The 26,650-nt window shown below is 41.5% G+C and overlaps 2 long non-coding RNA genes across 2 annotated transcripts in view; one reads left to right on the top strand and one right to left on the bottom strand.

The window, feature by feature from the left end:
• Positions 1 to 26,650, bottom strand: part of LOC139080230 (uncharacterized) — a 59,013-nt gene that overhangs the window by 17,301 nt on the left and 15,062 nt on the right. The gene's annotated exons all lie outside the window — the stretch shown is intronic.
• Positions 506 to 26,266, top strand: LOC139080228 (uncharacterized). Its single transcript, XR_011534553.1, has 5 exons — positions 506 to 685; positions 15,137 to 15,317; positions 22,276 to 22,413; positions 22,711 to 22,853; positions 23,135 to 26,266. It is a non-coding gene; the product is annotated as an uncharacterized lncRNA (long non-coding RNA).

Genomic DNA, 26,650 nt, shown 5'->3' with positions numbered 1-26,650 from the left:
CTGAAAATTTCTATGCAAGGTATTTTATTTCTTCAATAGTAATACGCTTCCATCATAGGAAAATTGACTAAGTTTGAAAGAAAAATGAGGACCTCATTAAAACTATTAGTAAGGCTGGAAACAAGGCAGCAATTTCTAACCCAATGGTGCTCAGGGAATGGCATGAATGTTCTTGATTATCCAGTCTTTGATGAAGGATGTAGGTCTTTTTACACCATTTTAATGGCTAAAATTGGTTTGCTTCAAAAGAAAAAGATTTCAGATATGAAAAAAAAAATTTTTCCCATCTACATCCTTCTGAGACCTTTTTTTGGTACCCTTGACTAAGTTGCCTGCAGCTTCATTTTTATAGAAAATTAGTTTTCAGCAGGTGGAACTGAAAATCACTGGAAGAGAAAAACAATTTCCAGCGGAGTTAGAATTGTACACATTCTATGTTTTTACTATTTATATATACATCTTCCACTTCTTATGACCTAATGTCGTAATCTTTCCATTGTGATGTCACAATCGCTGCGCAATAGCTAACAAAATGTTTAAATCCTAGTGATTCAGAAGTAAAAAAGTTGGACGATTGCCCTGTGGACTCTCATTTATTAAAGGAAGGATGAAAGAAACATAAGATACAAAATTTCATGCAGATTTTCCCTCCTTAGAAATATGTTGAAATGAACCTGCTCCTAAGGTGAATATTTAAAAATTTTTCTTTGATATATTAGAAGAGGTTTAACCATCATTACTAATTAAGTTACAAGCTATTCATTAGGCAAAGTGAAATGTCCAAAGGTCAGGATGACTGTGTTCAAAGCCTTATTCACAACTAAATAATGAAATTTGACAAGAATTCTCAATTGGGGATCAGGAAGGTTAGAGGAAGCATGCTAGATAGGTTTAAACACTGCGAATGTGATTTCTTTTTAAGTATCATACTTCAAAGCCAATCTAAGACAGTCTTTGTGTGGTCCCTGATGCTTCCATTTACAAAAGGAACACAGTTTACACGTGCCTTCATCTTTGGAACATTCTAGGGTGATTCCATCCAATGCCCGAGAACATATTGCGGTGTGATTTTGGGCAAATAGCAGGTGCCAAGAAATGCCCCTTAGTAGTGTCTAAATATCTAAAATTCTACTCTTAGAGTCTATGGGAAGACTGCAATGGTATAGAAAAGATAGTACAAGCTCCGGAAACAAGACTCAATTCCTCATCCAGGACCCACCATTTACCAGCTGCAGGCCTTAGGCAACCTTAAGCTCATCTATAAATTAGAGTTAATGATATCTGTGGAATCACCATCTTGGGCCCACTTTCCAGTCACTCCCACTCCCCCTCTCCTTTATTGCTGTTCACCATAGAGGCTGGAAACCCCTGAGTTCTTGCTCTCTCATCTCCCTTGCAGATGGGTATCCAGGTGACTCAGTTCTGGCTAATGAGATGGAACCTGTTCGGGGCTTCTGGGACAACTTTTGCTCCCTTGTAAAGGGGCCAGGCCAGAAAGGAGAACTCACTGGTATCACTTCTTTTCTCTGTGAAATCTGTGGCTTCATCGGCCATCTTGCATTTATGAGGAAGCAAGAACAAGAATGAAAAGCCAATGTGCTAGGTACAGCAGAGTGGAAAATAGAAAGAGCCTGGGAGTCTTTGACGGCCATCGAGCTGGAAACACCAACTGCTAGACTTATTGCAATGTGAGAGAATTAACTGTCTTTGTCATTTAAGCTGCCGTCAGTGAAATATTCTGATTCTTACAGCCGAGAGCACTCCTCATTGCCCATCTCACAAGCATGTTATAATGATTGAAAGAGATGATAAAACCCAAGCACGGGACTTGGTTCACAGTAGGCAAAGAATAAACCTTAGTCCTTTTCTCTACCTAGTGCCCTCCATATCTCCTTAAATACAAAGGCACATTAATAGAATAACCCATTAAATGGTTCATACTGCATTTTTAATGTTGTTAGTTGCTTTTCTCTTTCAGAGGGGATCCAAAGGGACTTAGAGGCTATGTTGAGTTTGTGTGGAAATAGGGAGCACTAAAGAGTTAAGTGAAGACACCATACAGAGGGATTTGCATTTTATAAATCAATCTAGAGATTTTGTGGGACATGTGTGGGTTGGGATGGGGCCAGCAGCAGGGAGAAAGAAGAAAAGTCGTGCACCTTAGTAATAACCTGCTGTAGATGATGAGGGTTAAAACTGGGCAGCAACAGCAGAGATGGAGAAGATGGGATGAAGGTCAACTTTATTTAGAAGGTAAAATAATCAGGATTTGGGATTTGATTGGACGTGAGTGTGAGCAGGCAGGGTTCAAGGATAAATCCTAAGTTTCTAGCTTGAGCAACTACATGGATGGTGGTACAAATAATTGAGAAAAAATATAGCTACTGTTGATTTAGAGAGATGTTAACAAGTTCAAGCATATGGAGCTGGTTATGTCCATGAGGCAAGTTGGATTATCAGAGCCTGCAGCTTCTGGGGAATTTGGAAGCCATCCGTTTCAAAGTGGTAGCTTAGATCACGGCAGTAGATGAGATGAACCATAAAGAGGATATACAGTTTAATTTTAGTGTGTGCCTGAAGATAAAAAGTGTGAGACAGGGATAAAATTGATATAATAAACTACCAGGAAGGTAATGAAAATGAGTCTACTTTATAACGTAAGAAATGAGAGACTGCTAAAGAAAAATTTATAGTTGCAATAGTCTCTGTTATTTAAGAAGTAAAACACTTGCAAAAAAATAGTGCTTTTCTTAAGAAATGAGAAAATAAACCAAAAATGAATAAAGAGAAAAGCTGAAATCACTAAACCAGAAAATGAAATAGTAAAAAGAGAACTAAATTAGAAAGCTACTTTTGATCAATAAAATAGATTCATAAATCACAGGTGTGATTATGAAAAAAAGGGTGTAAAAATTCACAAGTTTGGAATGAATAAATACTTACTTGCAGATACAAAATAAACAAATTAGATTGCAATAAAATGTACATGAAACTCTTTAGCAACATATATGAAAACCTACAATAAGCCAAGGATTTTCTTATAAATTTTAAGTTCCCAAAAGTAACCCAAGAAAGAGTAGAAAAGTTTAACAGATCAATTTTCACAGAAATGTTTGGATAGACGGTTAATACATAATTATTTTAAAAGTCACCAGGATCAGATAATTTCAGACCTGATTTCTAGCTAGCTTTAAAGAATAGATAATTGCAATAAATTATTGTAATCCATAAAAATAAAGGTTAAAAACTTCCCAATTCACATTATGAAGCCAGTATAATTGAATACCTGAAAATGAACCAGTAAAGAATATTAGCAAATAATCACATTGATGAATATAGATGCAAACATTCAACATTTTATTAAATATAATTCATTGGATTATCAAGAGAATAGTTAAGTACAGTCTATTCTAGAAACTTAAGGATAGTTAAATAAAGGAAAATTTATAAATATTACATCAACAAATTCAAGAAGAAAAACCATTCCATCATATCAATAAATGCTGTAAAGGCTTTGGATAAATTCAGCAACTATTTTTCAAAAAACACACACATCGAGTAAGATAGGAATAGAAGGAAACTACTCAGATTATGATAAAGATTATGCATGAAAAGTCAGCAGCAAATATAATTCTAAATGGTGAAATGCTATGGTGGATTGTATTCTTGTTCTTAATTATTTCTTGCCTCCTCTTCAAGAGGATTAGTCCCCCTCCTCATAGACATTATGACATCGTGGGGCCATGGTTTGGCCATTTGATTTGCTTTGACCAATGAATATGAGAGAAAGCGATGCATGTCACTTTGGAGCTGTTGCTTTAAGAGCTATTGTATAAATTGGCCATTGCTATTTTCCTGTTGCAAGAAAGGCAAATGTCAGTGAAAAGCTAGATCTTTAGCCTGGATCCCAGAATGAGAAGACACAAGAACAGAGCCACAGCTGACCCACAGTCAATCTGTTAGGTAAATAAAAAATGAAACTTTGCTGTTATAAACCATGGAGATTTTTGGGTTGTTATCACAATGTAACATAGAAAAAGTTAAATAATACAAAAGTTACCACCAGGAGTACAGTGATGCCAGAAACAAAAATCAACTAACAAAGAAAACTTAAAATCTACAGCATTGGCTCTCAAGGCCAGGCAGTTATGGCGAGGAAACTGTCATTAGTGGCTGAAAAGGTGGTGGTCCATGTTATGTAGTGGTGAAACATCCTCAGAATTGTTGCCAGCGGTTTCTCTGAAGGCAGAGAATGTACCAAATGAGCTTATGGATTTATATGAAGAGGTTGGGAAACAAAATGCTGCCAGTATGTGTTGGTTGCTATTGTCTGGATTTGACAAATTATTATTCTAAGACGCAGATAAACTCAGGAATGAATTGGCTGGTTTGCAAGCATGATTGGAAAATGAAACTACTTATCTCCAACAGTATAAAATCAAAACAAGAAACCCTTTGATCAACAAGGACCAATCAAGACAGCTTTGTGATGAGAACCAAATCAAGACTATAGCCATCAAATCTTCTGCGAAAACTTCTGAATTAATTAAGGTGTCACTTAGCTGGAAAAGATGGCCAAGGGAAAAATGACTATTTCATGTTCTTCCTATGGAAGTTCATAAGCTCAAATTACTCTGAATGAAGTCAAGAGAAAATTGGGCAGCATTTTTTTGAAAGATGTATTGCCAAAAGAGCCACTAACTTAGAGTGGCAGTGACTATTCAGGACTTCAAACAATGTTTGGACTCCCAAATGTCTATGGACAGAGTGAGATGAAAGAAATGGTGCTAAGCCCCAAGGGTGGACTTACTCTTCAACGCCTTTTAAAAATGACCAAGACGGATAATGGAAACTGAAAGACCTGTGAGAGGATAGAGCCTCAGAAATGGAAAACAATGGCCTGGAAAGCTACTTTAGGGAGCAGAGATGTGGAGTAATCAAGAAATTCCCCTTTCCCTAGGATTTGAAGTCTCAGCAGCATTTCCTCTGAGGAGTTTCAGAATTGCTGACAGATTGGTGGCTGCCGTATACCTTCCGTTCTTCCCCGCTTTCAACGGGAGTGTGCATAGAGATTGTCCTATCTCTGTTTTCTACCATTGTCCCCTGGGAGTATAGAAGGTAGATTCTTTTTCATAGTTTGGAGACTTCAAGATCAAGAGGAGCCACATCCAAATACAATGGAGGGACTATTATAAAATCTTGAACAGTACTGTCACTCACAGTTGGATAAGACTTTTTAGGAGTCTTTCTTGGGGAAGGGGTATGTTTATTTTATGAATGAAAGGAAGGAAAGGAAATACTTTTGACCCAGGGGCACATGTGATAGATTGTGTTATTGTTTCCAATTATTTGTGGCCTCCTCTTTTTGGCATATTCTTTTCTGCAATATTGGCATTAGGCTTGGCCTTGTGACTTGCCGTGGGCCATGAATGTGAGTAGCAGCAATGTATGTCACTTCTGAGCAGAAGCATGAAGAACCATCTCACGGTCTGGCCATTGCTCTTTTCCTTCTATCACAGAACGGCAGATGCCAGATAGATACTCAATCTTTAGATCCAGAATGAAAGACTCATGAAATAGAATCACAACGTATTAGCGGCCAGCGTGTAACGTGAGCTAAAAATCAACTTGTGTTGCTGCAAGGCCCTGATAATTTAGAGTGGTTTTGTCGTTGCAGTTTAAGCTAAGTTAACTAATAGTATGTGACTGACACATTTATACTCATAGGTTAAAGCTCTTTCCATTAAAATCAAGAATAAGACAGGAATGCCTCTTATCACCACTATTATTTAATATGGTCTGGAGAGTCTAGTAAATGCAATAAACAATAAAATATGCTATATAAATATGGAAAGAAAGAGGTGAATTTTTTTGCTGATAATATCATTTTCATACCTGCTATCACCAAGAAACTCTGGTAAAAAATAATAAAAGAATTCAATGAACTGGGTGGATAAAAAATAAAGATATAAAATGATTGGCTTTTTCTTTATGAGCAATGCCCATATAAAAATGGAAATGAGGAAAATATTCCATTTATAACAGTGACAAAAATCATAAGATGGTTAGGAGTAAATTATACAAGAAAGGAACAGGATACATATAAAAATAAAATCCTACTGGAGGGCAAAAATACGATCTGAACAAATAGAAATCTATACTATGTTCTTGAAAAAGAATACTCATTGTTATAAAAAAAAAATCTGTTCTCCTGAAGGTAGTCTATAAGTTGGGTACAGCTCCAATAGAATCCCAGTGGTATTTTTGATTGGATAAAATGCTCTTAAATTGATGAATAAACAATGGTGGTATGGGGGCCGCTCCCGTGGCCAAGTGGTTAAGTTCACGCGCTCCGCTTTGGCTGCCCAGGGTTTCGCTGGTTCGGATCCTGGGTGCGGACATGGCACTGCTCTTCAGGCCGCGTTGAGGTGGCATCCTACATGCCACAACTAGAAGGACCCACAACTAAAAATACACAACTACGTTCTGGGTGGGATTTGGGGAGGAAAAATAAAAGAAGAAGACTGGCAACAGTTGTTAGCTCAAGTGCCAATCTTTAAAAGAAAAAAAAAGAATGGTGGTATGAAAATACCGTGTTAAAACTACTTAAAAGGCACTATAATAAGAAAGTACAGTAGTGGCATAGAACTGTATTGAAAAAAGTCAAAAATAAGAGAGCTCAGAATTAGATATCAATGTGCGCGCACATTGTGTGTATAAAATGAAAGTCACTAGGCAACTAAGGAAAAATGTTTTAAATTCAAATGATAGTAAAAAAATTACTATATCTATATTATACAAAAAGCTGCCACACAATTTATAGGATAAAGACAACCAACCCAATAACAAAATGGGTTGGAGATATGAATGGGCAATTGACAAAAGAGCAAGTATGATAAAATGTTCAACCTTCCCCCAAAAGGCAGAGAAATAAAAATTAAAATTGCCATGATGATACGCATCAGAGTAGCAAAAATAAAAGAGTAATGGCACCTATTACCAGCAGAGGTGGGGGGCAGCGCAAGGGCGCCGTCATACACCACTGGTGGAGATGTGAAAAGGCAATTCATGATCTCTATTAAAAATTTAAATGCAGACACAATTCAACCAGCAATCCCACTCCTGGGATTCTATATTACAGAAATAAATGCTCCAATATGTAAGTATATATACTCAAAGATGATTACTGCGGCATTGTTTTTAATAATAAAGAGTGGGTAGCAAATCAAAAGTCCATTAATAAAAGAATAGGCTAATGAATTATGATAATTCTTATAGTAGAATATTATGCAAGAATTAAAAATTAATGATCTATGCTACTTGACCTCAAGGAATTTCCATTGCATGTTGCTAAGATGCAGAGAATTATATATCACCAATCCCTTTAAAAATGCCCTCTTAAACCTTGTACGTCTATTATGCGTGTGTTTGAGTGTACATGTATATATGCAACATTAAGCCTATGTGTACATCCTTACATGAAAGGGTGGTCACTGAAATAATAGTTGTTCTCTCAGAAAGGTGGATTTCGGGTGACTTTTACTTTTTTTCCTCAATGGATTGTTTGATTTGAGGGAGGCAATAAATATGTTCAATTTATATCAGGAGGAAAAAGCAATAGAGCTTTCCTCATTGTGGGGAGGAAGAAATTGGACAAATCCTTAAAGCTAAGCCTAACTAAGGATCCTCATATATTATTCAAAGACAGTAAAATCTGTAAAAATTGTAAATGTCCCAAATTAGGATTTGGTGAAATAAGTTATATCCATCTGTGGAAATACTGCAAAGCAGCCATCTAAAGTTATATTGACATGTAAAACATTCATGTTTTATTGTTAATAGAAAGCAAAACTGTTAAAAAGCACTTATACCATTTGGGAGGAAAATGTGTGTATATTACCTACATGTATATATAAAAATATATATTTATACATACAAATTACATATAAACATTTTGGAGGAGATACACCAAAACATGTTAACAGGGTTTAGGTTTTGGTGGCCAGGCTTTTCTTTTCTTTTCTTTTCTTTTTTTTTAAGATTGGCACCTGGACTAACAACTGTTGCCAGCCTTTTTTTTTTTTTTTTTTTTTTAAGGATTGGCACCTGGGCTAACAACTGTTGCCAATCTTTTTTTTTTTTTTCTGCTTTATCTCCCCAAAACCCCCCTGTACACAGTTGTATATCTTAGTTGCAGGTCCTTCTAGTTGTGGGATGTGGGACGCCGCTTCAATGTGGCCTGACGAGCAGCGCCATGTCCGCGCCCAGGATCCGAACCCTGGGCCGCCGCAGCGGAGCGCGCGAACTTAACCACTCGGCCACGGAGCCGGCCCCTATTTTCTTATTTCTATCTTCTAATTTTTCGCTATTATATCATGTGGGACTTATGTCAACAAAGTGTTGAATTTTCCCTTGTTTTGCTCAGCGCCCTGCCCCAACCAGGCTTGGTTATTCTTCAGTCCTGAGGAGAAAGGGGTTACCTACAGAGTGGAACATTGTTGGGAGATCTTCCGACTCTCAGTTCGTCAGAGGAGACAGAATGTACTCCTTATCTTCATTTTCCCCTTGTTGTTAAACTTTAAAGTCAAACATTAAAAGGTGATGTCAACTTTATTAACATTAATCATGGCTGCATGCCATTAAGATTAATATTTTCCTCGGTTGTTCCCTCCCCCGACCCCAGGACCATTTTCCGTGTGCCTTAATCAACTGGCGTATTCATTCCTACAGTTTGTTTATGAACTAGATGAGAAAGATAGACTTTGTCACTTTGAAGTCACAGCTTGTTTTAATTCACTCGACCTGAATCACCCCATCTGACTCCAAGTGACTTGTGGCCATTTCAAAAAATTAAACCCATTCCCAAAGGAGGAGGATTGGCCTCTTCCAGGGAAATCCCAAAGAATGTGCCACAGGCCCTATAGGAGCTTACAAATGAGGAGTTCCAGAAATGCTTGAGAATAAGCTGTGGAGGAACATGGGTCTCCCCCCAGCTCAGCTCCTGGGGCCAGAGCCTCTAGCTGGGACCAGCTTGTCATTTGTTCCTTTAGAACCCAGGGAACTAGCCAACCTTTTCACCTGGATTTCTTACAAGACTGGAAGTAATACACTCATTTCTCAATTCATTCAATAATTAGGTTCCTATAAGTGCAGGGAAATTTTTAAATGCTTATATCAAAATCAATTTTCTCTTAAAAAGAAATAAAAAGCAAGGAATATGTTCTAGAAGTTAAATTTTTTTCCTGTTTCATATTAATAGGAAGAATAGTTAATGGAAAAAAGGTTAATTATGTGATAGTGACCAAAAAGAAGTTGCTAGATAATAATGGCTAATTGAATTACAGATGACATGAGCTTATAGAAAGTGGCTATGTTTTAAATGCCTCCATGGTGGGAAATCCTGCATGTGAAGTCTTTGTCCTACTCAGCGATGCCCAGGTTTTGCATGTCCTTTAATCTCGGGAGGATTTTAATGAACTACTGAATCTGATAAAGACTGTATGTCATTCACCTTTTGCAAGATAGGCTGACAATTTCCAATTTTACATATGGATAGGCTTTCACTGCTTTTTCTCACGGGGCCTCTCTATGGTGTCAACAGTAATTTCCAGTAAGTGCTTTACCTGAAGGATAAAAATAATTTAGAAAACACACAGGTTCATGTCACTTGAATAGCACAGCATCACAAGGCCTTGGGAGGGGAGGAGGAGATGGCAGATACCATGCCTGCCTCTTGCTGAGAGCAGCCTCATACCCTTGGCCTTGTTCTATGTTCTGGGGAAAGAGCTTCCCCAAATTTTATCCCCATGTTCTTCTGGAATCTGCATGTGCACATTTTAAAATAATGTTGGTCTGATTCAGTGGCAGATGAAGACAATACTTGTCACTGGTCACTTTTAAGCATAAATAAGGCTAGATCTATTCTTTCCTAGCTGGTGCTAATCTGAGAGATGGTTCTTGGTTTAGGATTCACTCCCACCCAAACCTTGATTTGAGTGTTAAATCAAGCTGTTCAGACTCAGGCCCCCAATGGGTTTGAGCTGATATCACTCCCGGGGAGTGTGACTTCTCCATTCCTTTGTCATTTATACGTCAATAGCATTTACAAGAACACAAAAGAGGACAGCTCAGGTTCCCAAAGTGACAAGGCGTCCTGTGTGGAGTCCCAGCCTCTGTGGACCAACAAGAGCTGACCCTTCTCCTGGGGAAGGTTGGGCTTAGAGTAAGACATTGGAAAGGGGGAGTGGGAGGGGCAGGAACTGGATCTGAAGCAAAAAGGCTGAGCTAAGGAGACGCAGAGTCAGCCCCAGGATGGGGGAGGGGCGGTGAGTTTCCACAAGGCAGAGACCCAGATAGGGGGCCCATTTCAGAGGGGTCTTCAGCTGTGTCAGAGTCCCGGAGAGCTTTCAGAAAGCTACACTCGCGTGGAAGCAGGGCTTCTCGGTCGTTTATATGAAACACATTGCTTTAAACCTATACTGTGTACTTTTCAGCCAACACCTCATCTCATACCTTTTAGTCCAGCAGCTTTCAGACTTTGGAACTGAGACCCACAGAGAGAGACGCATTTTACATCAGAACCCATGACACACATCTACTCACCCCTAACCAAAATTCAAGGTCCCTAAAACGATGTTTGCTATATTCCGTGTGATACCCTCTGATGTGTGCCTTCCTTTGTGTTCACTTTCCTTCCCTTCTCTCGCATTTCTGGCCATGACCCACCAAACTGATCCCGTGACTTACTAAGGAATTGTAAACCGCAGATCCAAGTCATCCTTCAGCTCCAGTCAGGAGTTCGCTGCTGTTGTGTGGAGCACAGCTCCTTCAAACGGCTGTGCCCACCCCCAGCACGAGCACCCACGCCCTGCCCGCCTCCTCAAGCAAAGCCTCCGTCTCACCTTCCCCTTTACTGTCCCATCTCCCTGACCTCTACTGACCCCTCCCTCTCAGCCCATTCTCCCATTTCACTTTTACCTCATCTCTCAGTGTTAGAGAGAAAGAACAAAAAAGCATTTCCCAAAATATGGTAAACACATCTATCCAAGATGATCTTAGGGATACAGCGATAAATATATTCTTCTTCTACTGGTCACATCCTTCTTTTTTCCGATTGCCTTCTGTTTACAACAAGTGATGCTGGTTTTCTCTTTATAATAATTAAAGCTAATAACGGCTAAATTGTGTTGAACACATCATATGTCAAGCGTTATTTTAAGAGCTTTACATATATGAACCTTTTTAATCCCCATTACAATCCTATGAAGCAGTTACTATTATTATTATCACCATTTCACAGATGAAAAAACTGAGGCACAGAGAGGTTAAGAACTTGCCGAAGGTCACAGAGCTAATAAGTGGAGGAACCAGGAGATCTAGCTCCTTACAAGAAAGTCAACTCTAGAAACAGGCTGGATTCAAGTCCTAGTTCTACCCGTTTCTAGCTGTGTGATCTTAGGCGAATTATTTAACTTATCTGGGCCTAGTTTCCTCACTGAATCTGACACACCACCAATTTCTGTGCCATTAAGAAAGAATTAAAACCGTAAATTAAGCTGTGACTTATATGACTTGTTATCAATTACATGATGCATCCTGATAACAGAGACTGTTAAAATATGAAAGAAGAAGTGAACATCTTAGAATCAATGAAATATATGAAATATGCTAACACTGCCTACCTCATAGGGTTGCCGAGAAGTGTAATCGAACCAACTGTTTATTCTAATGCCTGGCACACACGCAGTCCTTAGTTGATGTCAGCTACTCCAGTTGCTAAAATGATTGTGCCTGCCTACTAGATGGAGAAACTGAGGCACAAGAGGCTCAGTTACCATTCTCAGGTTGCCCAGGTAGGAAATTGGAGGTGCTCGGATCTTGCTAAGGTCTTGAACTTGCCTGCTGACTCAGGCTGCCTCCTCGAGTCGGATGAGGCCAGGCGTTTGTGGAAATGCCAAACCACTGCAGTTTCTCCTTGCTTCAGGGGCCTGAATCAAGAACTACTGGGCCCATTGGCTTCAGAGTCTCCCAGATGGTCTTCACCTTTCCTGTTTCAAGAGGATTGTAGCGATGTACTGCATTCCTCACAAGCCCCAGGGAGGCATCTAGACGTTCGGACTCAAGGCAAATGACTGAAAGCATCAATGCCCATTTCGCTTAATGGCTTTACACAGATACACAGATGGGGCCAGAAATAGCCCAAACCCTATAGTCTTCCATAGAGCTGAGATAAGTTAAGTGGGTAGTGTTTCTCCATAATTCCTCTTCCAAGCACTTAACATTGATGTTTGCCCCTCCCCCTTATGCTCACAGAACAGATGTTTGAAAAAATGTCATTTGTCTATGAAGAAAAAAAATCACTAAAAATGTGGATTCCACTCCCACCCCATATGTAAGTTCTTGGAGCTACTGTTAATGCTCTCTTGGATGGATATTTCTCTATTACACACACACACGCAAGCACACACACATCAATGTACACACACACAGGTATACTCACCTTCACTGCTCACATCATTTTATTCACATGGATTCTCCAACTTGTAGTTTGAATATTTTTGCTCTGTAGCTTTGAGGTAATTATTTCACTTTTACTTTTTTGCTGAGGAAGATTCATCTTGAGCTAACACCTATTGCCAATCGTCCTCTTTTTGCTTGAGGAAGGTTCACCCTGAGCTAACATCTGTGCCAATCTTCCTCTATTTTGTATCTAGGTCACCATCACAATGCAGCTGCTGACAAGTGGGGTAGGTCCATGCCCAGGAACCAAACCCAGGCTGCTGAAGCAGAGCACGCCAAACTTAACCACCAGGCCATGGGGCTGGCCTCTCACATTTTTTTTTTTTTTCTTGAGGAAGATTAGCCCTGAGCTCTGCCGCCAATCCTCTTTTTGCTGAGGAAGCCTGGCCCTGAGCTAACATCCGTGCCCACCTTCCTCTACTTTATATGTGGGATGCCTACCACAGCATGGCTTGCCAAGTGATGCTATGTCCGCACCGGGGAACCGAACCAGCAAAGCCCAGCCCACTGAAGCAGAACATGCGAACTTAACCATTGCGCCACCAGGCCAGCCCCTCACAATTTTTAATATACACCAGAAGTGGCATTTGCATCAGTTTGCAGGAGGTTCTTTGGGAGCAAGATGGAAAGGGCTAACTTGGTCACAGCTAGAAGACAGAGCCACAAGACCCTCGCTTAATTTTGGGGTCCTTGGCAGGCTGCCTGAGAAGGGACACCATCCTCCGAGAAGGCAGGCCCCAGATGTGGTAGCTCTGACTTCCACAGTGAAGGATAGACGCTTTCCTGTAGAGAGGTCGCTGGGTTGTGGGTGATGGCTTAGTGCCAACATTCTCATATTGGAACAAAGGTTAAATCTGAACTATTAAATGCAACCTATCCAGACAATTATTTTCTCTTTTCCCCTTTTGGGACTGCTCGTTCCCGGAGAAAGGCTTCCTGTGGTGAGCTTTTCCTACTTGTCATCCTCTTCTGCCTTCAGGGAGAGCACAGAAGTGAGATGCGCAGCAGCTCAGTCATACAGTTACTTTCTCCTGCCTTGTCATCCTGACAAGATACCTCGGGGCTCTCTGAGAGCCGAGAATCGTCCTCTAGAGGGAAGGATGAGAACACATACACAGGAAGCTGGACGTTGAGCATTGCCTGTATCTCCCCGGAACGTCTGAATTCTGAGGCTTTGAAGCACAACCCTTGCTGAGGGCTCTCCATTCTTTTTCTCTCAGGCTGCACTCTCCCTTGGTGGGCCTCTTGCAGTCCGCTGTCCTTTGTTGTTGACTGATATTCACATGTCCACAGGGAGCCTAAGGAAGGGACACACTCTTTCCTTGTCTCTTTCCTTCAAACTCAAGACGGGCCCTCCGACTCCTAAGTCAAATGGCTCTTCTTGGAACCTCGGCTTGAGATCTGGGTCCAGAGTCCGTGGCCAGGCTGGTCCCTGCCTGGCCACCAGCTGACTTCCCTGTGGCCAGGGCGAGCTCACTCCTCAACATAGGAATCATTAGACTTCACCATCTCTTGGAGGAGGGCTCCAATGCCCTCTCCCAAGCACAGAATGAGGGAATAATTTTTTTCCAAGGAAAAAAGAATATTTAGTTGCCTCACAGATCCAACTCTAAAAGCATCCCCAAAGAGACAGTTAAACCCAAAGGCCAACTTTTAGTCTCCATCCACAAAGGCACCACTTTAATGGCATATTTTCCAACTTCAAAATTCCCAAGAGCCAATCGACTCCAGGAACTCCATTTCATATATATTTTGCAATGATTGCATCAAAATTTGTTAAAATATGTACTTTTTACTTAATATATTATCTATATATTTTCTCATTATCTAATACTTTTCTACTGTATGATTTTCATGGACTGTCTAGTGCTCCATTGCATGGTACATCAGAGAGAATAAACTGGGTTAAGCTGCAGTAACAAATACTCTCAAAATCTCAGTGACCTGCAACAACAATTGTTTATTTCTTGCTCACTCTATGTGTCTATTGTGGGTCAGCTAGGCGCTCTGTTCATATTGTTCTCACTGCAGGACCCAGGGAGAACGGAAAGTGACCATGGAAAATTACACACTGGTCCTTAAAGTTTCTACCTGGAAGCTACATTATTTGCTTTTACGTTTGCTTGGCTAAAGCCAGTCACGTGGGCTCACTTAACATAAAACTAGCAAAGAAATGTAATTTTACCATGAGTCTGGAAGGAGAACTGGAAACATTTTGTAATTTTGTAACATAGCACTAATGATTCCTATATAGGGACATAACATAATAAATCAATACCCTATCTTTGGACACGTTTTTCCCAAATTTTGCAGAAGTTGAATAATTTTTGGATGCATATTTCAAGATGTGCAATGATTCCCAAAGAATTTTGGGTGGAAATGTTAGTGAATCCAGTTGTTTATACTGATGGTGCAAATCTCAAATAAATTACAAGCCCCAAATAGGGATATGGGCTTAGATCTTGGCCTCGAGCATTGCTCCTAATAATAATAGTTCAAAGTAAAGTAGGCAATAAAAGAATCATAATATTCAAATCTGCTTCTTAGATTGCCTAAGAATTGGTCATTTATTGTCTGTTTTTTTAATTAATAATGCATCTTCTATACCTTTGTATAGGAAAATTTCCAGTGTTATCAGATACAGCTAAAACTTCTCCAGTTTGCAAATTATCCATGAGCTGTTGGCCCTCTTTCTGAGTCTACGCACTCTAGACGCCTGAGTGAGCGCATGTGGCTTCAGGTGCTATTTCTCCATCTTTTCCAGATGATCTCACATGGAAACTTGCTCAGACACCCAGGTACATACTACCTCTAGCTGTGGACAAGTCCATCTACAATCTAATCAGACCCTCCACACCCAGTGACATTAAACGGTGTAACAGCTGAGGAGCTAATGGGCTAATAGCCAACATTAGCTTAAGGGGCTGGCTACTGTCCAAGGTAAATCAAGATACCCAGGGAGGTGATAACACAAAATGTCTCGAAAAAATCAAATTCAGAGACAACCGTTGTCCAGAACCAGTTATGTAACCGATATCTGTGTAAATATTGGCTGGACAGACTAAGCTGGTGGCTATTCTGGCTAAGTTATCTTGTCACAACTGCAAGATGAGAAGCAACATGGCACTACTTTCCACATTGTGTGAAAAGTGCAGATCATACTCACACGATTGCTGTCCTCATTGAAGCCCCCATCCTGCCATTCTATGTGCATGCTACAAGTGTACCTTCAATTACTTTTGTCATACCTTTTATAATTTAAGCCCATTTTACCCAAATGGCATTCCATGGGTACTTATGTATGTGGGACGGGGTTGGGGAGAGAAAAAGATTCATTTTTTAAAAATAATTTTGAGAAGTACTGGATAAAACAAAGATAAATAGGATTCTTCATTGCAGGACTTCTCAGTGCCTTTAATATGCTAATATGATTGTAAATTTTCAAGGGATATCTAGTGCTTATCAATATTCATCAGTACAGTACTTTTTTTAAAATAAAGAAACAAAATATGATTAATGTGGAAAAAAAATTCCACCTCTTGGGGCTGGCCCCGTGGCCGAGTGGTTAAGTTCGCGCGCTCCGCTGCAGGTGGCCCAGTGTTTCGTTGGTTCGAATCCTGGGCGCAGACATGGCACTGCTCATCAAACCACGCTGAGGCAGCGTCCCACATGCCACAACTAGAAGGACCCACAACGAAGAATATACAACTATGTACCGGGGGGCTTTGGGGAGAAAAAGGAAAAAATAAAATCTTTAAAAAAAAAAAAAAAAATTCCACCTCTTTCCTGAGCTGCACCCTCTAGGAAAACTTCTTACAAAGTTTATTCCACTTCTCCGTCAGTTTGATATTCCACTTATGGTCCTTCCTACACAAACTCAACTACTCAGGGGGTGGAAGACTGTCTTTTTATTGTCATCAAAAAGTTGTCTATTATTAACAAATTGTCTATTTATGGTCATCAGACAGGGCTGGGGCTTTCTTGAAAGAAATTTAAAATGATGGAAAGAAAGGGAGAGAAGAAGAAAAGCGAGGCTTCCATAAGTTTGGGGTGGCCAGGATACTTTAGGGGGGAGTTGAATACAAAAAATGGGAGCAGAGAAGACTTGGGGAAGCTTTGAGATTTGAGCCAATTTGAGAAGGAGAAGAATGAGGAAAAGAAAAATTTAAGCAATGATGTGAATTGTGAATTGGGTCTCTTTTAAGATTCCTTTTTTTATTGAGGTAACATTGGTTCATACCATTATATACATTTCAGACGTACATCATTATATTTCGATTTCTGTGTAGATTACATTGTGTTCACCACCCACAGTCTAATTACTGTCCATCACGGACACATGTGCCCTTTTATCCTTTTCACCCTGCTCCCTCTCCCCTTCCCCTGTGGTAACCACCAATCTGCTGTCTGTATCTGTGTGTGACTACCCCGAATGCACTCGATCTCCTCTGATCCTGGAAGCTAAGCAGGGTTGGGCCTGGTTAACACTTGGATGTGAGTCCTTCAAGATTCTTTGAGAAATGCAAGAAGGGAAAAGATAGTGATTCTGTCCAGTTATTGGAGTGTGTTTCTTCGAACACTCACCATGTTGAGACCGGCCACGTGGGCCCTGGGATTTACTCAGGTTTCAAGCACATTTCCACACCAATATGCTACAAAGTATCTTTAGAGAATTGCTGTGTAACACTGCTTTTTAATTTACACAACCAGAAATAGAGATGGGGAATTAAACAAAATATTTATTGCTTTTCACCCAAGGGCCTTTTAAAGTTTATGGAACAAGGATTAGAAAAAATGGCATTATCTTTTAATTTAAAAAATTTTTTTTATTTGTTTATCTTTTTGCTAAGGAAGATTCACCCTAAGTTAACATCCCTGCCAATCGTTCTCTATTTTTCAGTATGTGGGCTGCCAGCAGAGCATGGCCACTAACAGAACAGTGTAGCTCTGTGCCCGGGAACTGAACCCAGGCTACTGAAGCAGAGCGCTCTGAACTTAACCACTAGGCCACCGAGGCTGGCCCTGGCATATCTTTTTTCAAATTGTAAGAATTGAGGGGCTGGCCTGGGGGTGCAGTGGTTAAGTTTGCACACTCTGCTATGGCAGCCTGAGGTTTGAAGTTTTGGATCCCGGCCGTGGACCTAACACCACTCATCAAGCCATGCTGTGGCAGCATCCCACATAAAATAGAGGAAGATTGGCATAGATGTTACTCAGGGCCAACCTTCCTCATACACACACACACACAAAAGAATTGAAACAAAACTAAGAATGAGTTTTTGAGCATAAGACAAGGTTACTTTTTCGAAATTAATCTCATAAAAGAAAATATCAGAACAATACTTTCTCACACAATTTTAATTATTGCTTTGATTAAAACATAAATCTGTCAGTTCAAATAAAATAATAACTCCACTTTAGGGGCCGGCCCAGTGGCTCAGCAGTTAAGTGTGCACATTCCGCTTCGGCAGCCTGGGGTTCACCAGTTCGGATCCCGGGTGTGGACATGGCACCACTTGTCAAGCCATGCTGTGGTAGGCGTCCCACATATAAAGTGGAGGAAGATGGGCACGGATGTTAGCTTAGGGCCAGGCTTCCTCAGAAAAAAGAAAGAGGAGGATTGGCAGCAGATGTTAGCTCAGGGCTGATCTTCCTCAAAAAAATAAAATAAATAAAAATAATAACTCCACTTCAAACTTACATTAAACCTGAGCCATCTATTTGGCTAACTATGGATATTAGTTGTGCTAACACATCACACTACCTCATCAGATGGTTAGGAACAGAATTAAAATAGGTAAAACACTTAGAACAGGACCTAGCATGTAGCTGGGGCTCCATGCATTTAGTTATCATTTTTATTACCAAACTTCATCATTTTAAAACACACTTTTTTGCAACATCTCTGAAGCTGGGATGGTGTGTCATAAATTGATGGGTAGCATTTTTTTTCTTTCTTAGTGGTACATAAAATAAGAGTGTTTCTGACAATTGGTGATGGCTCTGATTCAATAAAATATATTATTACTATTACTTGCTTCCTTTTGTCCTTTATTTTTAGATATTTTACCATATTTTTCTACAAGTGATTACCTTTCTTTTTACATACTGATAGTCGTATATATACCTCATATATTATGAAAAGACAAATACCAACAACCCCTCCACCCCCACCCCTAGGAGACCTCTCAGGATGAAAGATATTATTGAAACCAACTCCTGCCAACTTGGGCAAAAAGGAAGATTTTTGGAAGGATACGGAAGAGCAAAAAGAACAGACTCAGAGAACCAATTCAGAAATGGCTAGAGAACCAAGCTTGGCACCAGAGTAACCTCATGGATCTTTATGGTGTAAAGAACACCTGGCTTTCTTTCCTGGGAGCTATTGCTGGATGAAATTGGTCTACTCTTTTTAGATCTGTTTGTCATGCTGGTCAAGATCGTAACTACGGGAAGGAGCCCGTGAATGGCATGGGTCATGTGCCTGCTCCTTAGCCGAGGGAGGGCAGGGCATCTTAATTATAGTCTTACCAAGCTGTCTCCAATGGGGAGAAATGAATCTTCAAGAGGAACCGGGTGCTATTATCAAGGGAATATGGAGTAGATGCTGGCCTGCCAAAACCCAACAATGTCCACTGCCAATTTGAACAATAACAACCAGCAGCTGGTCATCCTAGCATGCTAAATTCTACAATCAGTATGAAGGTCCATTGACAACTGGAAACCTTGAAGTCCTTGTATTCTAGAAGATATCTTCCCCACCACAGCACTATAAATAAAGGAGGACTTGCAAGCAGCATGGGTGGGGCAAATACCATCCAGCCCAACCTACTGCCAACGTTCACACCCCACAAGGAGCCCTGGGTGGGTGAGACTGCAGGTCACCAGGAAAGGCACTTTCTGAGGGCGTCCCCAGATTCCAGCTTTGTCCTTGATGCGCTTACGCAGCTATGAGCGCATGATCATACAGGTCAGTCTCATTAGCTCATATTCAAAATCCTCAAATTTGTTTTAATGCACAAGATTAATTATAGCTGGTGGCTTGACTTACGCATTAGATGATTCATCGTGAGCATGCAAACAATCTTAGCTGTTCCCAGGGTTGCATGAGTCAACTTGCTTCCATCAACTTGGGTGAAGGCTAGCTGGCCTTGTTTCCGTCACCTGGCTTTTTGGTGTTTTATTCTGCTGCCAGGTGCCACTTTCTCCTTCCTGCCTCACCCTCATCTCCTTGCCTTTGCTTCTGCAGTCCTACTGATTACGCAAACAAATGCCTACTTAGGGGGCACATATTCCTGCCGTGGAGAAAAACAAACCAAAGGAGAGCTGCTGAGCTCGTCATCTGCTTTCTTGGCAGGAGCAGGACATTAATTTTTGCAAAGGCAGCTGCAGCAAGAAGCCTGTCCCTCAGGCTTGGCAGGAGCAGACGAGCAACAAAGGCTTCATGGGGATCTAATCTGTGAAAATCCCTGGGTGGAGTCTGTATTGTTTCCATCTGCCACTCGTTTTAATGTCTGCTTTATTATTAGTGCATGATATTGAGAGTTACCTTTTCCACTCTGGCACTTTAATACAATATTAAAGACATCTAAAGAGATACTAGGAATTTAAAGGAAACTTACCAAGTCATTAATTTTGGGTAAAACTGGGTATAAGAGACTGAGATTTAGGGGAGGAAGACACTTCTTCTACCCACTGTGGGTTCTTCTGGCTGGAGAATGAATTAAATTCACGTGAGACAGAATAACAGGAGAAAATTAAACAAAGCTTTACAACATGTATACATGGGAGAGGCTCAGGCAACATGAGCAACTCGCCAAAATGGTGGAAGCCACCACCTTAAATATCATCTTCAGCTAACGACAAAGGAGCATGTTGGGGGTGGAGGGGGAGTCAATCATGGGAGATTACCACACAAGTACAGTAAACAAATGCAGATTTAAGTCCTTGCCTTTGGCATTGATTAAGAGTTTCTAGAGATAAGGTCATCTGCCCCAATTCTTCCTGGTACAGAGAGGGAGACACCTTTACAGATGGCGATTTCCTTTACAATGTAAATGTCTCTTAACAAAGGCTACGTAAATTCTGCTCCTCAGAGCCTTCTTCCCCTCTGCAGTTTTTTAAAGTAACCAGCCTAAAATAATCCTCATGCCAAAGAGACATATCTTGGGGTGGCCAATTCCCATCCCCCACAGACACAAATGATAGAAATTTGTCGTTCAACACAGCATTTCAACATAGGGTTACGTGGTATTACTTTGATTTATGTTTTTGCTTATTTGTGCATTAACGCATATTACACACACGATTCTGTGTTAACGGCTGATCCTGCACAGAGGCAGTTCTGACAGTTCCAAGAAGTATTTCTACAAGCTTAATTCTGAATCGTTTGCCTTGTCCTAACTTGCACTCTGCAACCTGACTTGCTTCCCATCCTTCTGGCTCCTGAGCTCCGGCTTCATTTGTGACCTTGAAGACCTTGGACTTCACACCTGGCACCAGTTTTCTAATTACAGCCTTTTATTGCCTTTCTTAATGAGAGTCTAGATTTTCCTTCTGGCCTTGTTTCCTTCATCCATCAGCTCAGCTTTCAGCACCTTCAACATCTCCTCTTTGACCTGAGGATGCCTACAAACAGTGTCTGCCCCAACTCTGTAGCAGAATCCAGACAATTAATGAAAAAACAAAAACAGAATGAGGAGCTTATGGTCTATAGGAGGAAATAAGGCCTGCATACGTTGAACAGCAAGATTTTGCTGCACATAATACATGTTCAGAGATGGAGGATGCTTAAAGCCCAACTTTTGGAAATAATTTTGTAGGTTAGGGTGATAAATGAGATTTCTCTCTCATGCCAATTCCAACCCATTGGTTGTACCACCTGCAGAAAATTATTCTAAAGCATCATCCAGGCTGAGCAGGAAATAGTATCTTGATTAGTGGGGTTGGCCTTGAATAAGGCAACATGCATTTGCTATCCCTACTGAGATAAATGATCCACCATTTAGAAATGTTTAAGTAGGAGAGCATAAAAAATGAAATCAATATTTTAAGGAGATCAGTTGGGCTCAGTACAGAATGGATTAGAGGAGAATGGGATGTTTTCAGAGAAACAAGTTAAAAGGCTCTTGTAGTTTGATCAAGAAATGATAAAATGACAAAACATTGCTCCTGAAAGGGGGCAAAAAATGACATAAACTGATAGAGCACAGTTCTCTGGGAGGGAGTGGGGCCGAGCCAGGGTGTTTGGAAATTAGCTGGCTGAGGGCAGAAGGTCACAGGGGCAGAAGCCGTGTGATTCCTTATTCCTCCTGAGGACAGACCACCAAGGTAGAACATCTGTTGCCCCCTTACAAATTCCAATAGGCATCAGCATTAAGGGCAGTGGAAAACTCTGTCCAATACTGTCCGCCAATGGAGAGAATTCGCCCATATCCTTTCCTATCAAGCAGTCAGCAGATGGAAGGTTTGGACTTCTGGATGGGACTGACCAAACCAAGGACTGATGAGAATCTGTATTCGAATGGCAATGTGTGAAAATAGAAAGAAAAGAATGGATAAAAATTGATTAAAATGTAATAAAATACACAGGATTTTGTGAGTGACTATAAAAGAAGCAGTAAAAGCAGAAATGACTCTATAGTTTCAGATCTGAGAGAATGGAGGGGTCCTTAAGAGATGTAGAAAGGAAGCTGAACTAGAGTATGGCAGAGACTGCTAAATTTTCCTCAATATCTGTCTTCTCTTCTCCTATAGAACTAGAGCCGCAGATTTTTAGCTGGTTATATTACAGCTAACAGAAAAACCACCTTTCCAAGTCTCCTTTGCAGCTGGATGCCCAAGTCTATAAATTCTTGCCAATGAGATATAAACAAGAATGATGTGCAAGTTCAGGTTTGTACTCTCAAACAGAGCCTTCCTCTTTCCTTTTTTCTCCTCCCTGCTGCCTAGATGGCGTCTGAGGTGATGTGATGAGCCATCTTGAACCATATGGGCAAAGGCTACTCTCTAGAGATGAAAGAGTAGCAAGATCGAAGGATTCTGGTCCTTGATGCAGCCATCTGAGCCGCGGACTGCTTACACCAGGGCTGTTACAGAGGTGTGGGGGTGCAGGAGATCTTCTGTCTTTTCTAATTACCTATCATGTGGGGTCTTTGTTACTTATCTGCACCCATATCCTAACTTCTACAGGGAGGGACTTCTACAAGGAACGTATTAAAAACTGCATGTCAGATAATCGGGCGTTTTGCAATGAGATGATTGAACTGCTCTGTGCAATCCTCCTGATGATCACAAAAATAGAAGAGATGCCAGAAAACTAGAGACAACCAAAGGTAGGGAACAATTTTTTAAAAGAGGAGAAGCAGGTGGGTCTTGACAACAGTCACTTGGTGAGCATGGAGCTGAGCCAGGCCAGGTTCTAGAACAGGAAGATCCTTGAGCATTCGGAACAGGGGAAGATGACTAGGAGGAGCCAACATAAGCTCCTGAAGAACAAATACCAATTCCTGTTTCGATTATAATTGCAGAGAGGTAAATCAAGGTACTTGAGTCCACGTAACATATATGAATTTCTGCAAGGCACTTAACAAAGTCTTTCTGAATTTGTTTTTAGAGAGAATGGAGGGATCTGTAGTCACTGATCGCCCAGATCGATGGATGCGTCAACATGGCAGGAACGTACTGATAAAGTAGAGTTGCCCGAAAGCCAAGTACTTATGCTCCACTGATGGATCTAGAGTGCATGACAAGGAGAGGATTGTACAGATCTACCTGCACAACCAGAATATTATGTTTGATTCGTGGTGCCTGGAAAAAAGACACTGATAGATTGCAACTCATCCAATGGAGGGCAACAAGGCTCAATTGGAAACCAAAGAACCAATAAAGAATGGGAGGTGTTCAGCCTGAGGAACTGAAGGCTTGGGGGTGCAGGGGTTGTAATTTGACAACTGTCCTCAAATACCTTGAGAATTGTCCCTTTAGAACGTTCTATGTGGTTCCATTGGCTGAGTGTTTTTCCCAAGGTTATAGTGTTGTTCACTGGCAGGCCAGGATTGGAATTCAGATTTCCTCACTGCTGGTCCTTGCAACACAGATTCCTATCCCAGGACTCTCCTGATGACAGGCCACTTGTCATGGTGCTTTTGGTTCTGGCTCTTGGGCCATTGACATCTCAGTGTGAATACATTGTTTAGACTGTTCAGAAAGAAAAGGGTATGAGAAGAAGAGGCTGAGGGTTAGAGACACGCGTTCCCTACCTGCCCGCTTCCTCTGAGGATTCCATTCCTCTCCCTTCCCTCCCATGCACTATTCCCACTCGCTCCCCACCCACAACGATACCCCGCTTCCTCCCATTCCATGATCTCAGCAGCTTATTAAGAGAAAAGGAAACTGTCTGAACTAATTAAGAGGTGATTTGGTTGTGGATAAAAGAGCTCTGGAGTCTAGGATCACGGGATCTGAATTCATATTCTTTTTCTCTTGCCAACTAACTGGATGACTTTGGTCAAGATAGTTAATCTCTCTGAGCTCCAGTTTCTTCGAATAAGGGATTTAAAAATTCCTTTTTGGGTCTAAAATTCTGTGACATCAATTCAAGTGAATTCATATTTTTCAGGGGGGTACTTTTATCTCGGAGGATTTCCCTATAGGACCCTCCGGTCCCCTAAAGCTTCACACACTATCCTCAGCCACTCAGGGAGCTCTCGTGCCCCACTTTTGTCTCCACATTACCTGGGTCATCTTCCCCTTCCCTCTCCACCTGTCTAAATGCCACCTCTCCTCCAAGTTCAGTGTAGAGTTCTTCTCCTCTGAAGTGCAATAGCTCTTACTGTCTACACCTTGCTTAATTGGACACGGTCGTGTCTTTTGGAGCAGAGTGAGCACGTATGGACTGACTGCTAATCTGAAAGAATCAATCTGTAATGACAGAATTTGAGCAACCTGACAGGCTAGTAGGGGAATTATTTGAACGGCCAACATACTCCCAAGTTCTGCAATCGCGTATGTAAGACCGGCCTTGGAAATCCCTTGTCTGGGCAAGAATTTTCGATTACCTCATAGATTCCCAGATTAGATTAGATTCTGGTAGAATCTAATCCCATAAATGAGATTCCCAGAACAGTGGGAAGGGCTCAGGTCTGTTTACCATTTCGCCATCGATTCTGCAAATATTTCCTGAGCGCTGACTTGGTGCCAGCCATGGTGCTAAATGCCTTACATGAGTCATCTTATTTGACCCTCACAATAATTCTCTGAAGTACTCACTTTTATTGTTCCCACTTTACAGATGAGGAAATAGAAACTCAGAGAGTTTGAATTACTTACTCAAGGTCACTAGCTATGAGTAGTTAAGCCAAGAGCCAAATCCAGGCTGTCTGATGCCAGAATCTGAGCTCTTAGCCAGGACATGAGGCAGCTCCCCACAGCAGGCACAGACTTCTCTCTCATGGAGCGTAGAGCTCAGAAGGAGAGACCCCTGGTCGTCTGAATACAGCGATACTGTAGGGGTAAGCACAAGGGCATGAGCACACCGCAGGCCCAGAGAAGGCTCCGGGGAAGAAGCACTATGTGGTGTTTCCCAAGATGAGCTGAGAAAGCCACAAGCAGCAGAGTGTTCTCCAGACAGAAGACACAGCAGAGGCCCAGAAGCAAGCGACAGAGGAGAGAGCGTGCTTGTTTAGATAAGTGCAGGTGGTTTAATATGACTGCAGGATAGAGGGCAGGCCAAGAAATGAGGCTGGGGAGGTAGACTGCGGCCATAGCATAAGGGGACTTGTATGCGCATATAAGAAATTCGGGCTTTTGCATGAGAGTAGTGGAAGCTGTTGACGGCTTTTAAGCAGGAAATGATATGGTCAGATTTGTGTGTTAGAAAGAGCATTTGGTTTGCTCTGTGGAAAATGGCTGTGGCAGCCCCACGTAGTAGGCCCCTTGCTCCTTCCTAAGAGAACCCCCAGCTTGTTCAGGAATCTCCCTCTCCTGGGTGGCCATGTGCATTAGAGGATTCTCCTGCGGGCCTTCCAGAAAGGTTTCCTCATGCCTAAGTGAAGCAAGCACAAGAGAAAGGATGGCCTTTCTACCTCTGGACATTGTAGGGACTGGATATGACTCCGGAAATGGAAGTAGTTATCAATCTACTAGCCTGAGGATGAAGCTACCACATGGGGGAGTTTGAGGCTAAGAGATGCAGAGGGAAGTGGTGCCAGAGTACTTTAATTTGCCAGGTTGGGCCTCTCTTTTGCCATTGCTGCTACAGGCAGGCTCGGAGGGAAGCCTTGCTGCTGCCACACAAAATCTCACTATTGTCCGTTGCCTGGACGTGTCCCTCTTGCCTTTCCAGATCCACTCTCCATTTTTCTCCTCCCTGTTGCAGGATGCATGAGGCTGACCTCAGGGACTGCATCAACAGGCTTACCTTCCTGAAACTTCCAGCCAGATTGAGCCAATGGGAGCACCAGCAAGAACACAGGGAGAAGGAGAGTGAAGCAAGAGTATTGGTTCCTTCACCTCTTTCCATTGGGGCCCCTGCAGAGGGCTGCACCCCTTGTGCAGGTTCCAGCTCCAATTAGGCAACCCTCTCAGCACAGCCCTCTTGGTCTCTGGATTCCAGTAACTGCTCCCTTGGGCCTAAGATGGGGAGCAGTGCCTTACTAGCCCCAAGCAACTACGGTCTTCTTTGTGGTTTCTCTATAGCTGTCTATACCTTTGAAAATAATTCCTTTATTAAACTCTACTCAAAGTCTCCCAGTGTGAGCTGTGTGTCAAAGAGATATATGTCATCTGTTTCCTGCTGGGATCCTGACTGTACATTTTTCGTTGTGTTCCTCTGGGACGTTTGAGAAGCAGATGCCAAGACAAGACTGTGTGTGTGAGAGGCATGATGAAAATCTGACCCTGAGTGAAGGAGAATGGGAAGGAAGATTGGATGGAAGCATTCTAGACTGCCGTGCAATCTAAAGAAGGTTTGGCAAGGCCGTCGGGGAGTTCTCAAGTCAAAGCTGGCCATCAGAGGAGTCGCCTATCTCCCAGAATGGGCCTGCCTTAGTCTTCCTGCTGTCCTTAGTCATTGGTAGGGAGCAGGCCATGGGAAGTGCAACCTCTGTGCAAATATGGCAATGCATTTGAG

Source organism: Equus przewalskii, chromosome 29 (assembly GCF_037783145.1).
Source record: "Equus przewalskii isolate Varuska chromosome 29, EquPr2, whole genome shotgun sequence".
Lineage (NCBI taxonomy): Eukaryota > Metazoa > Chordata > Mammalia > Perissodactyla > Equidae > Equus > Equus przewalskii.
The sequence above is the reverse complement of the archived record's forward strand: the minus strand, read 5'-3'. Positions and strand labels throughout refer to the sequence as shown.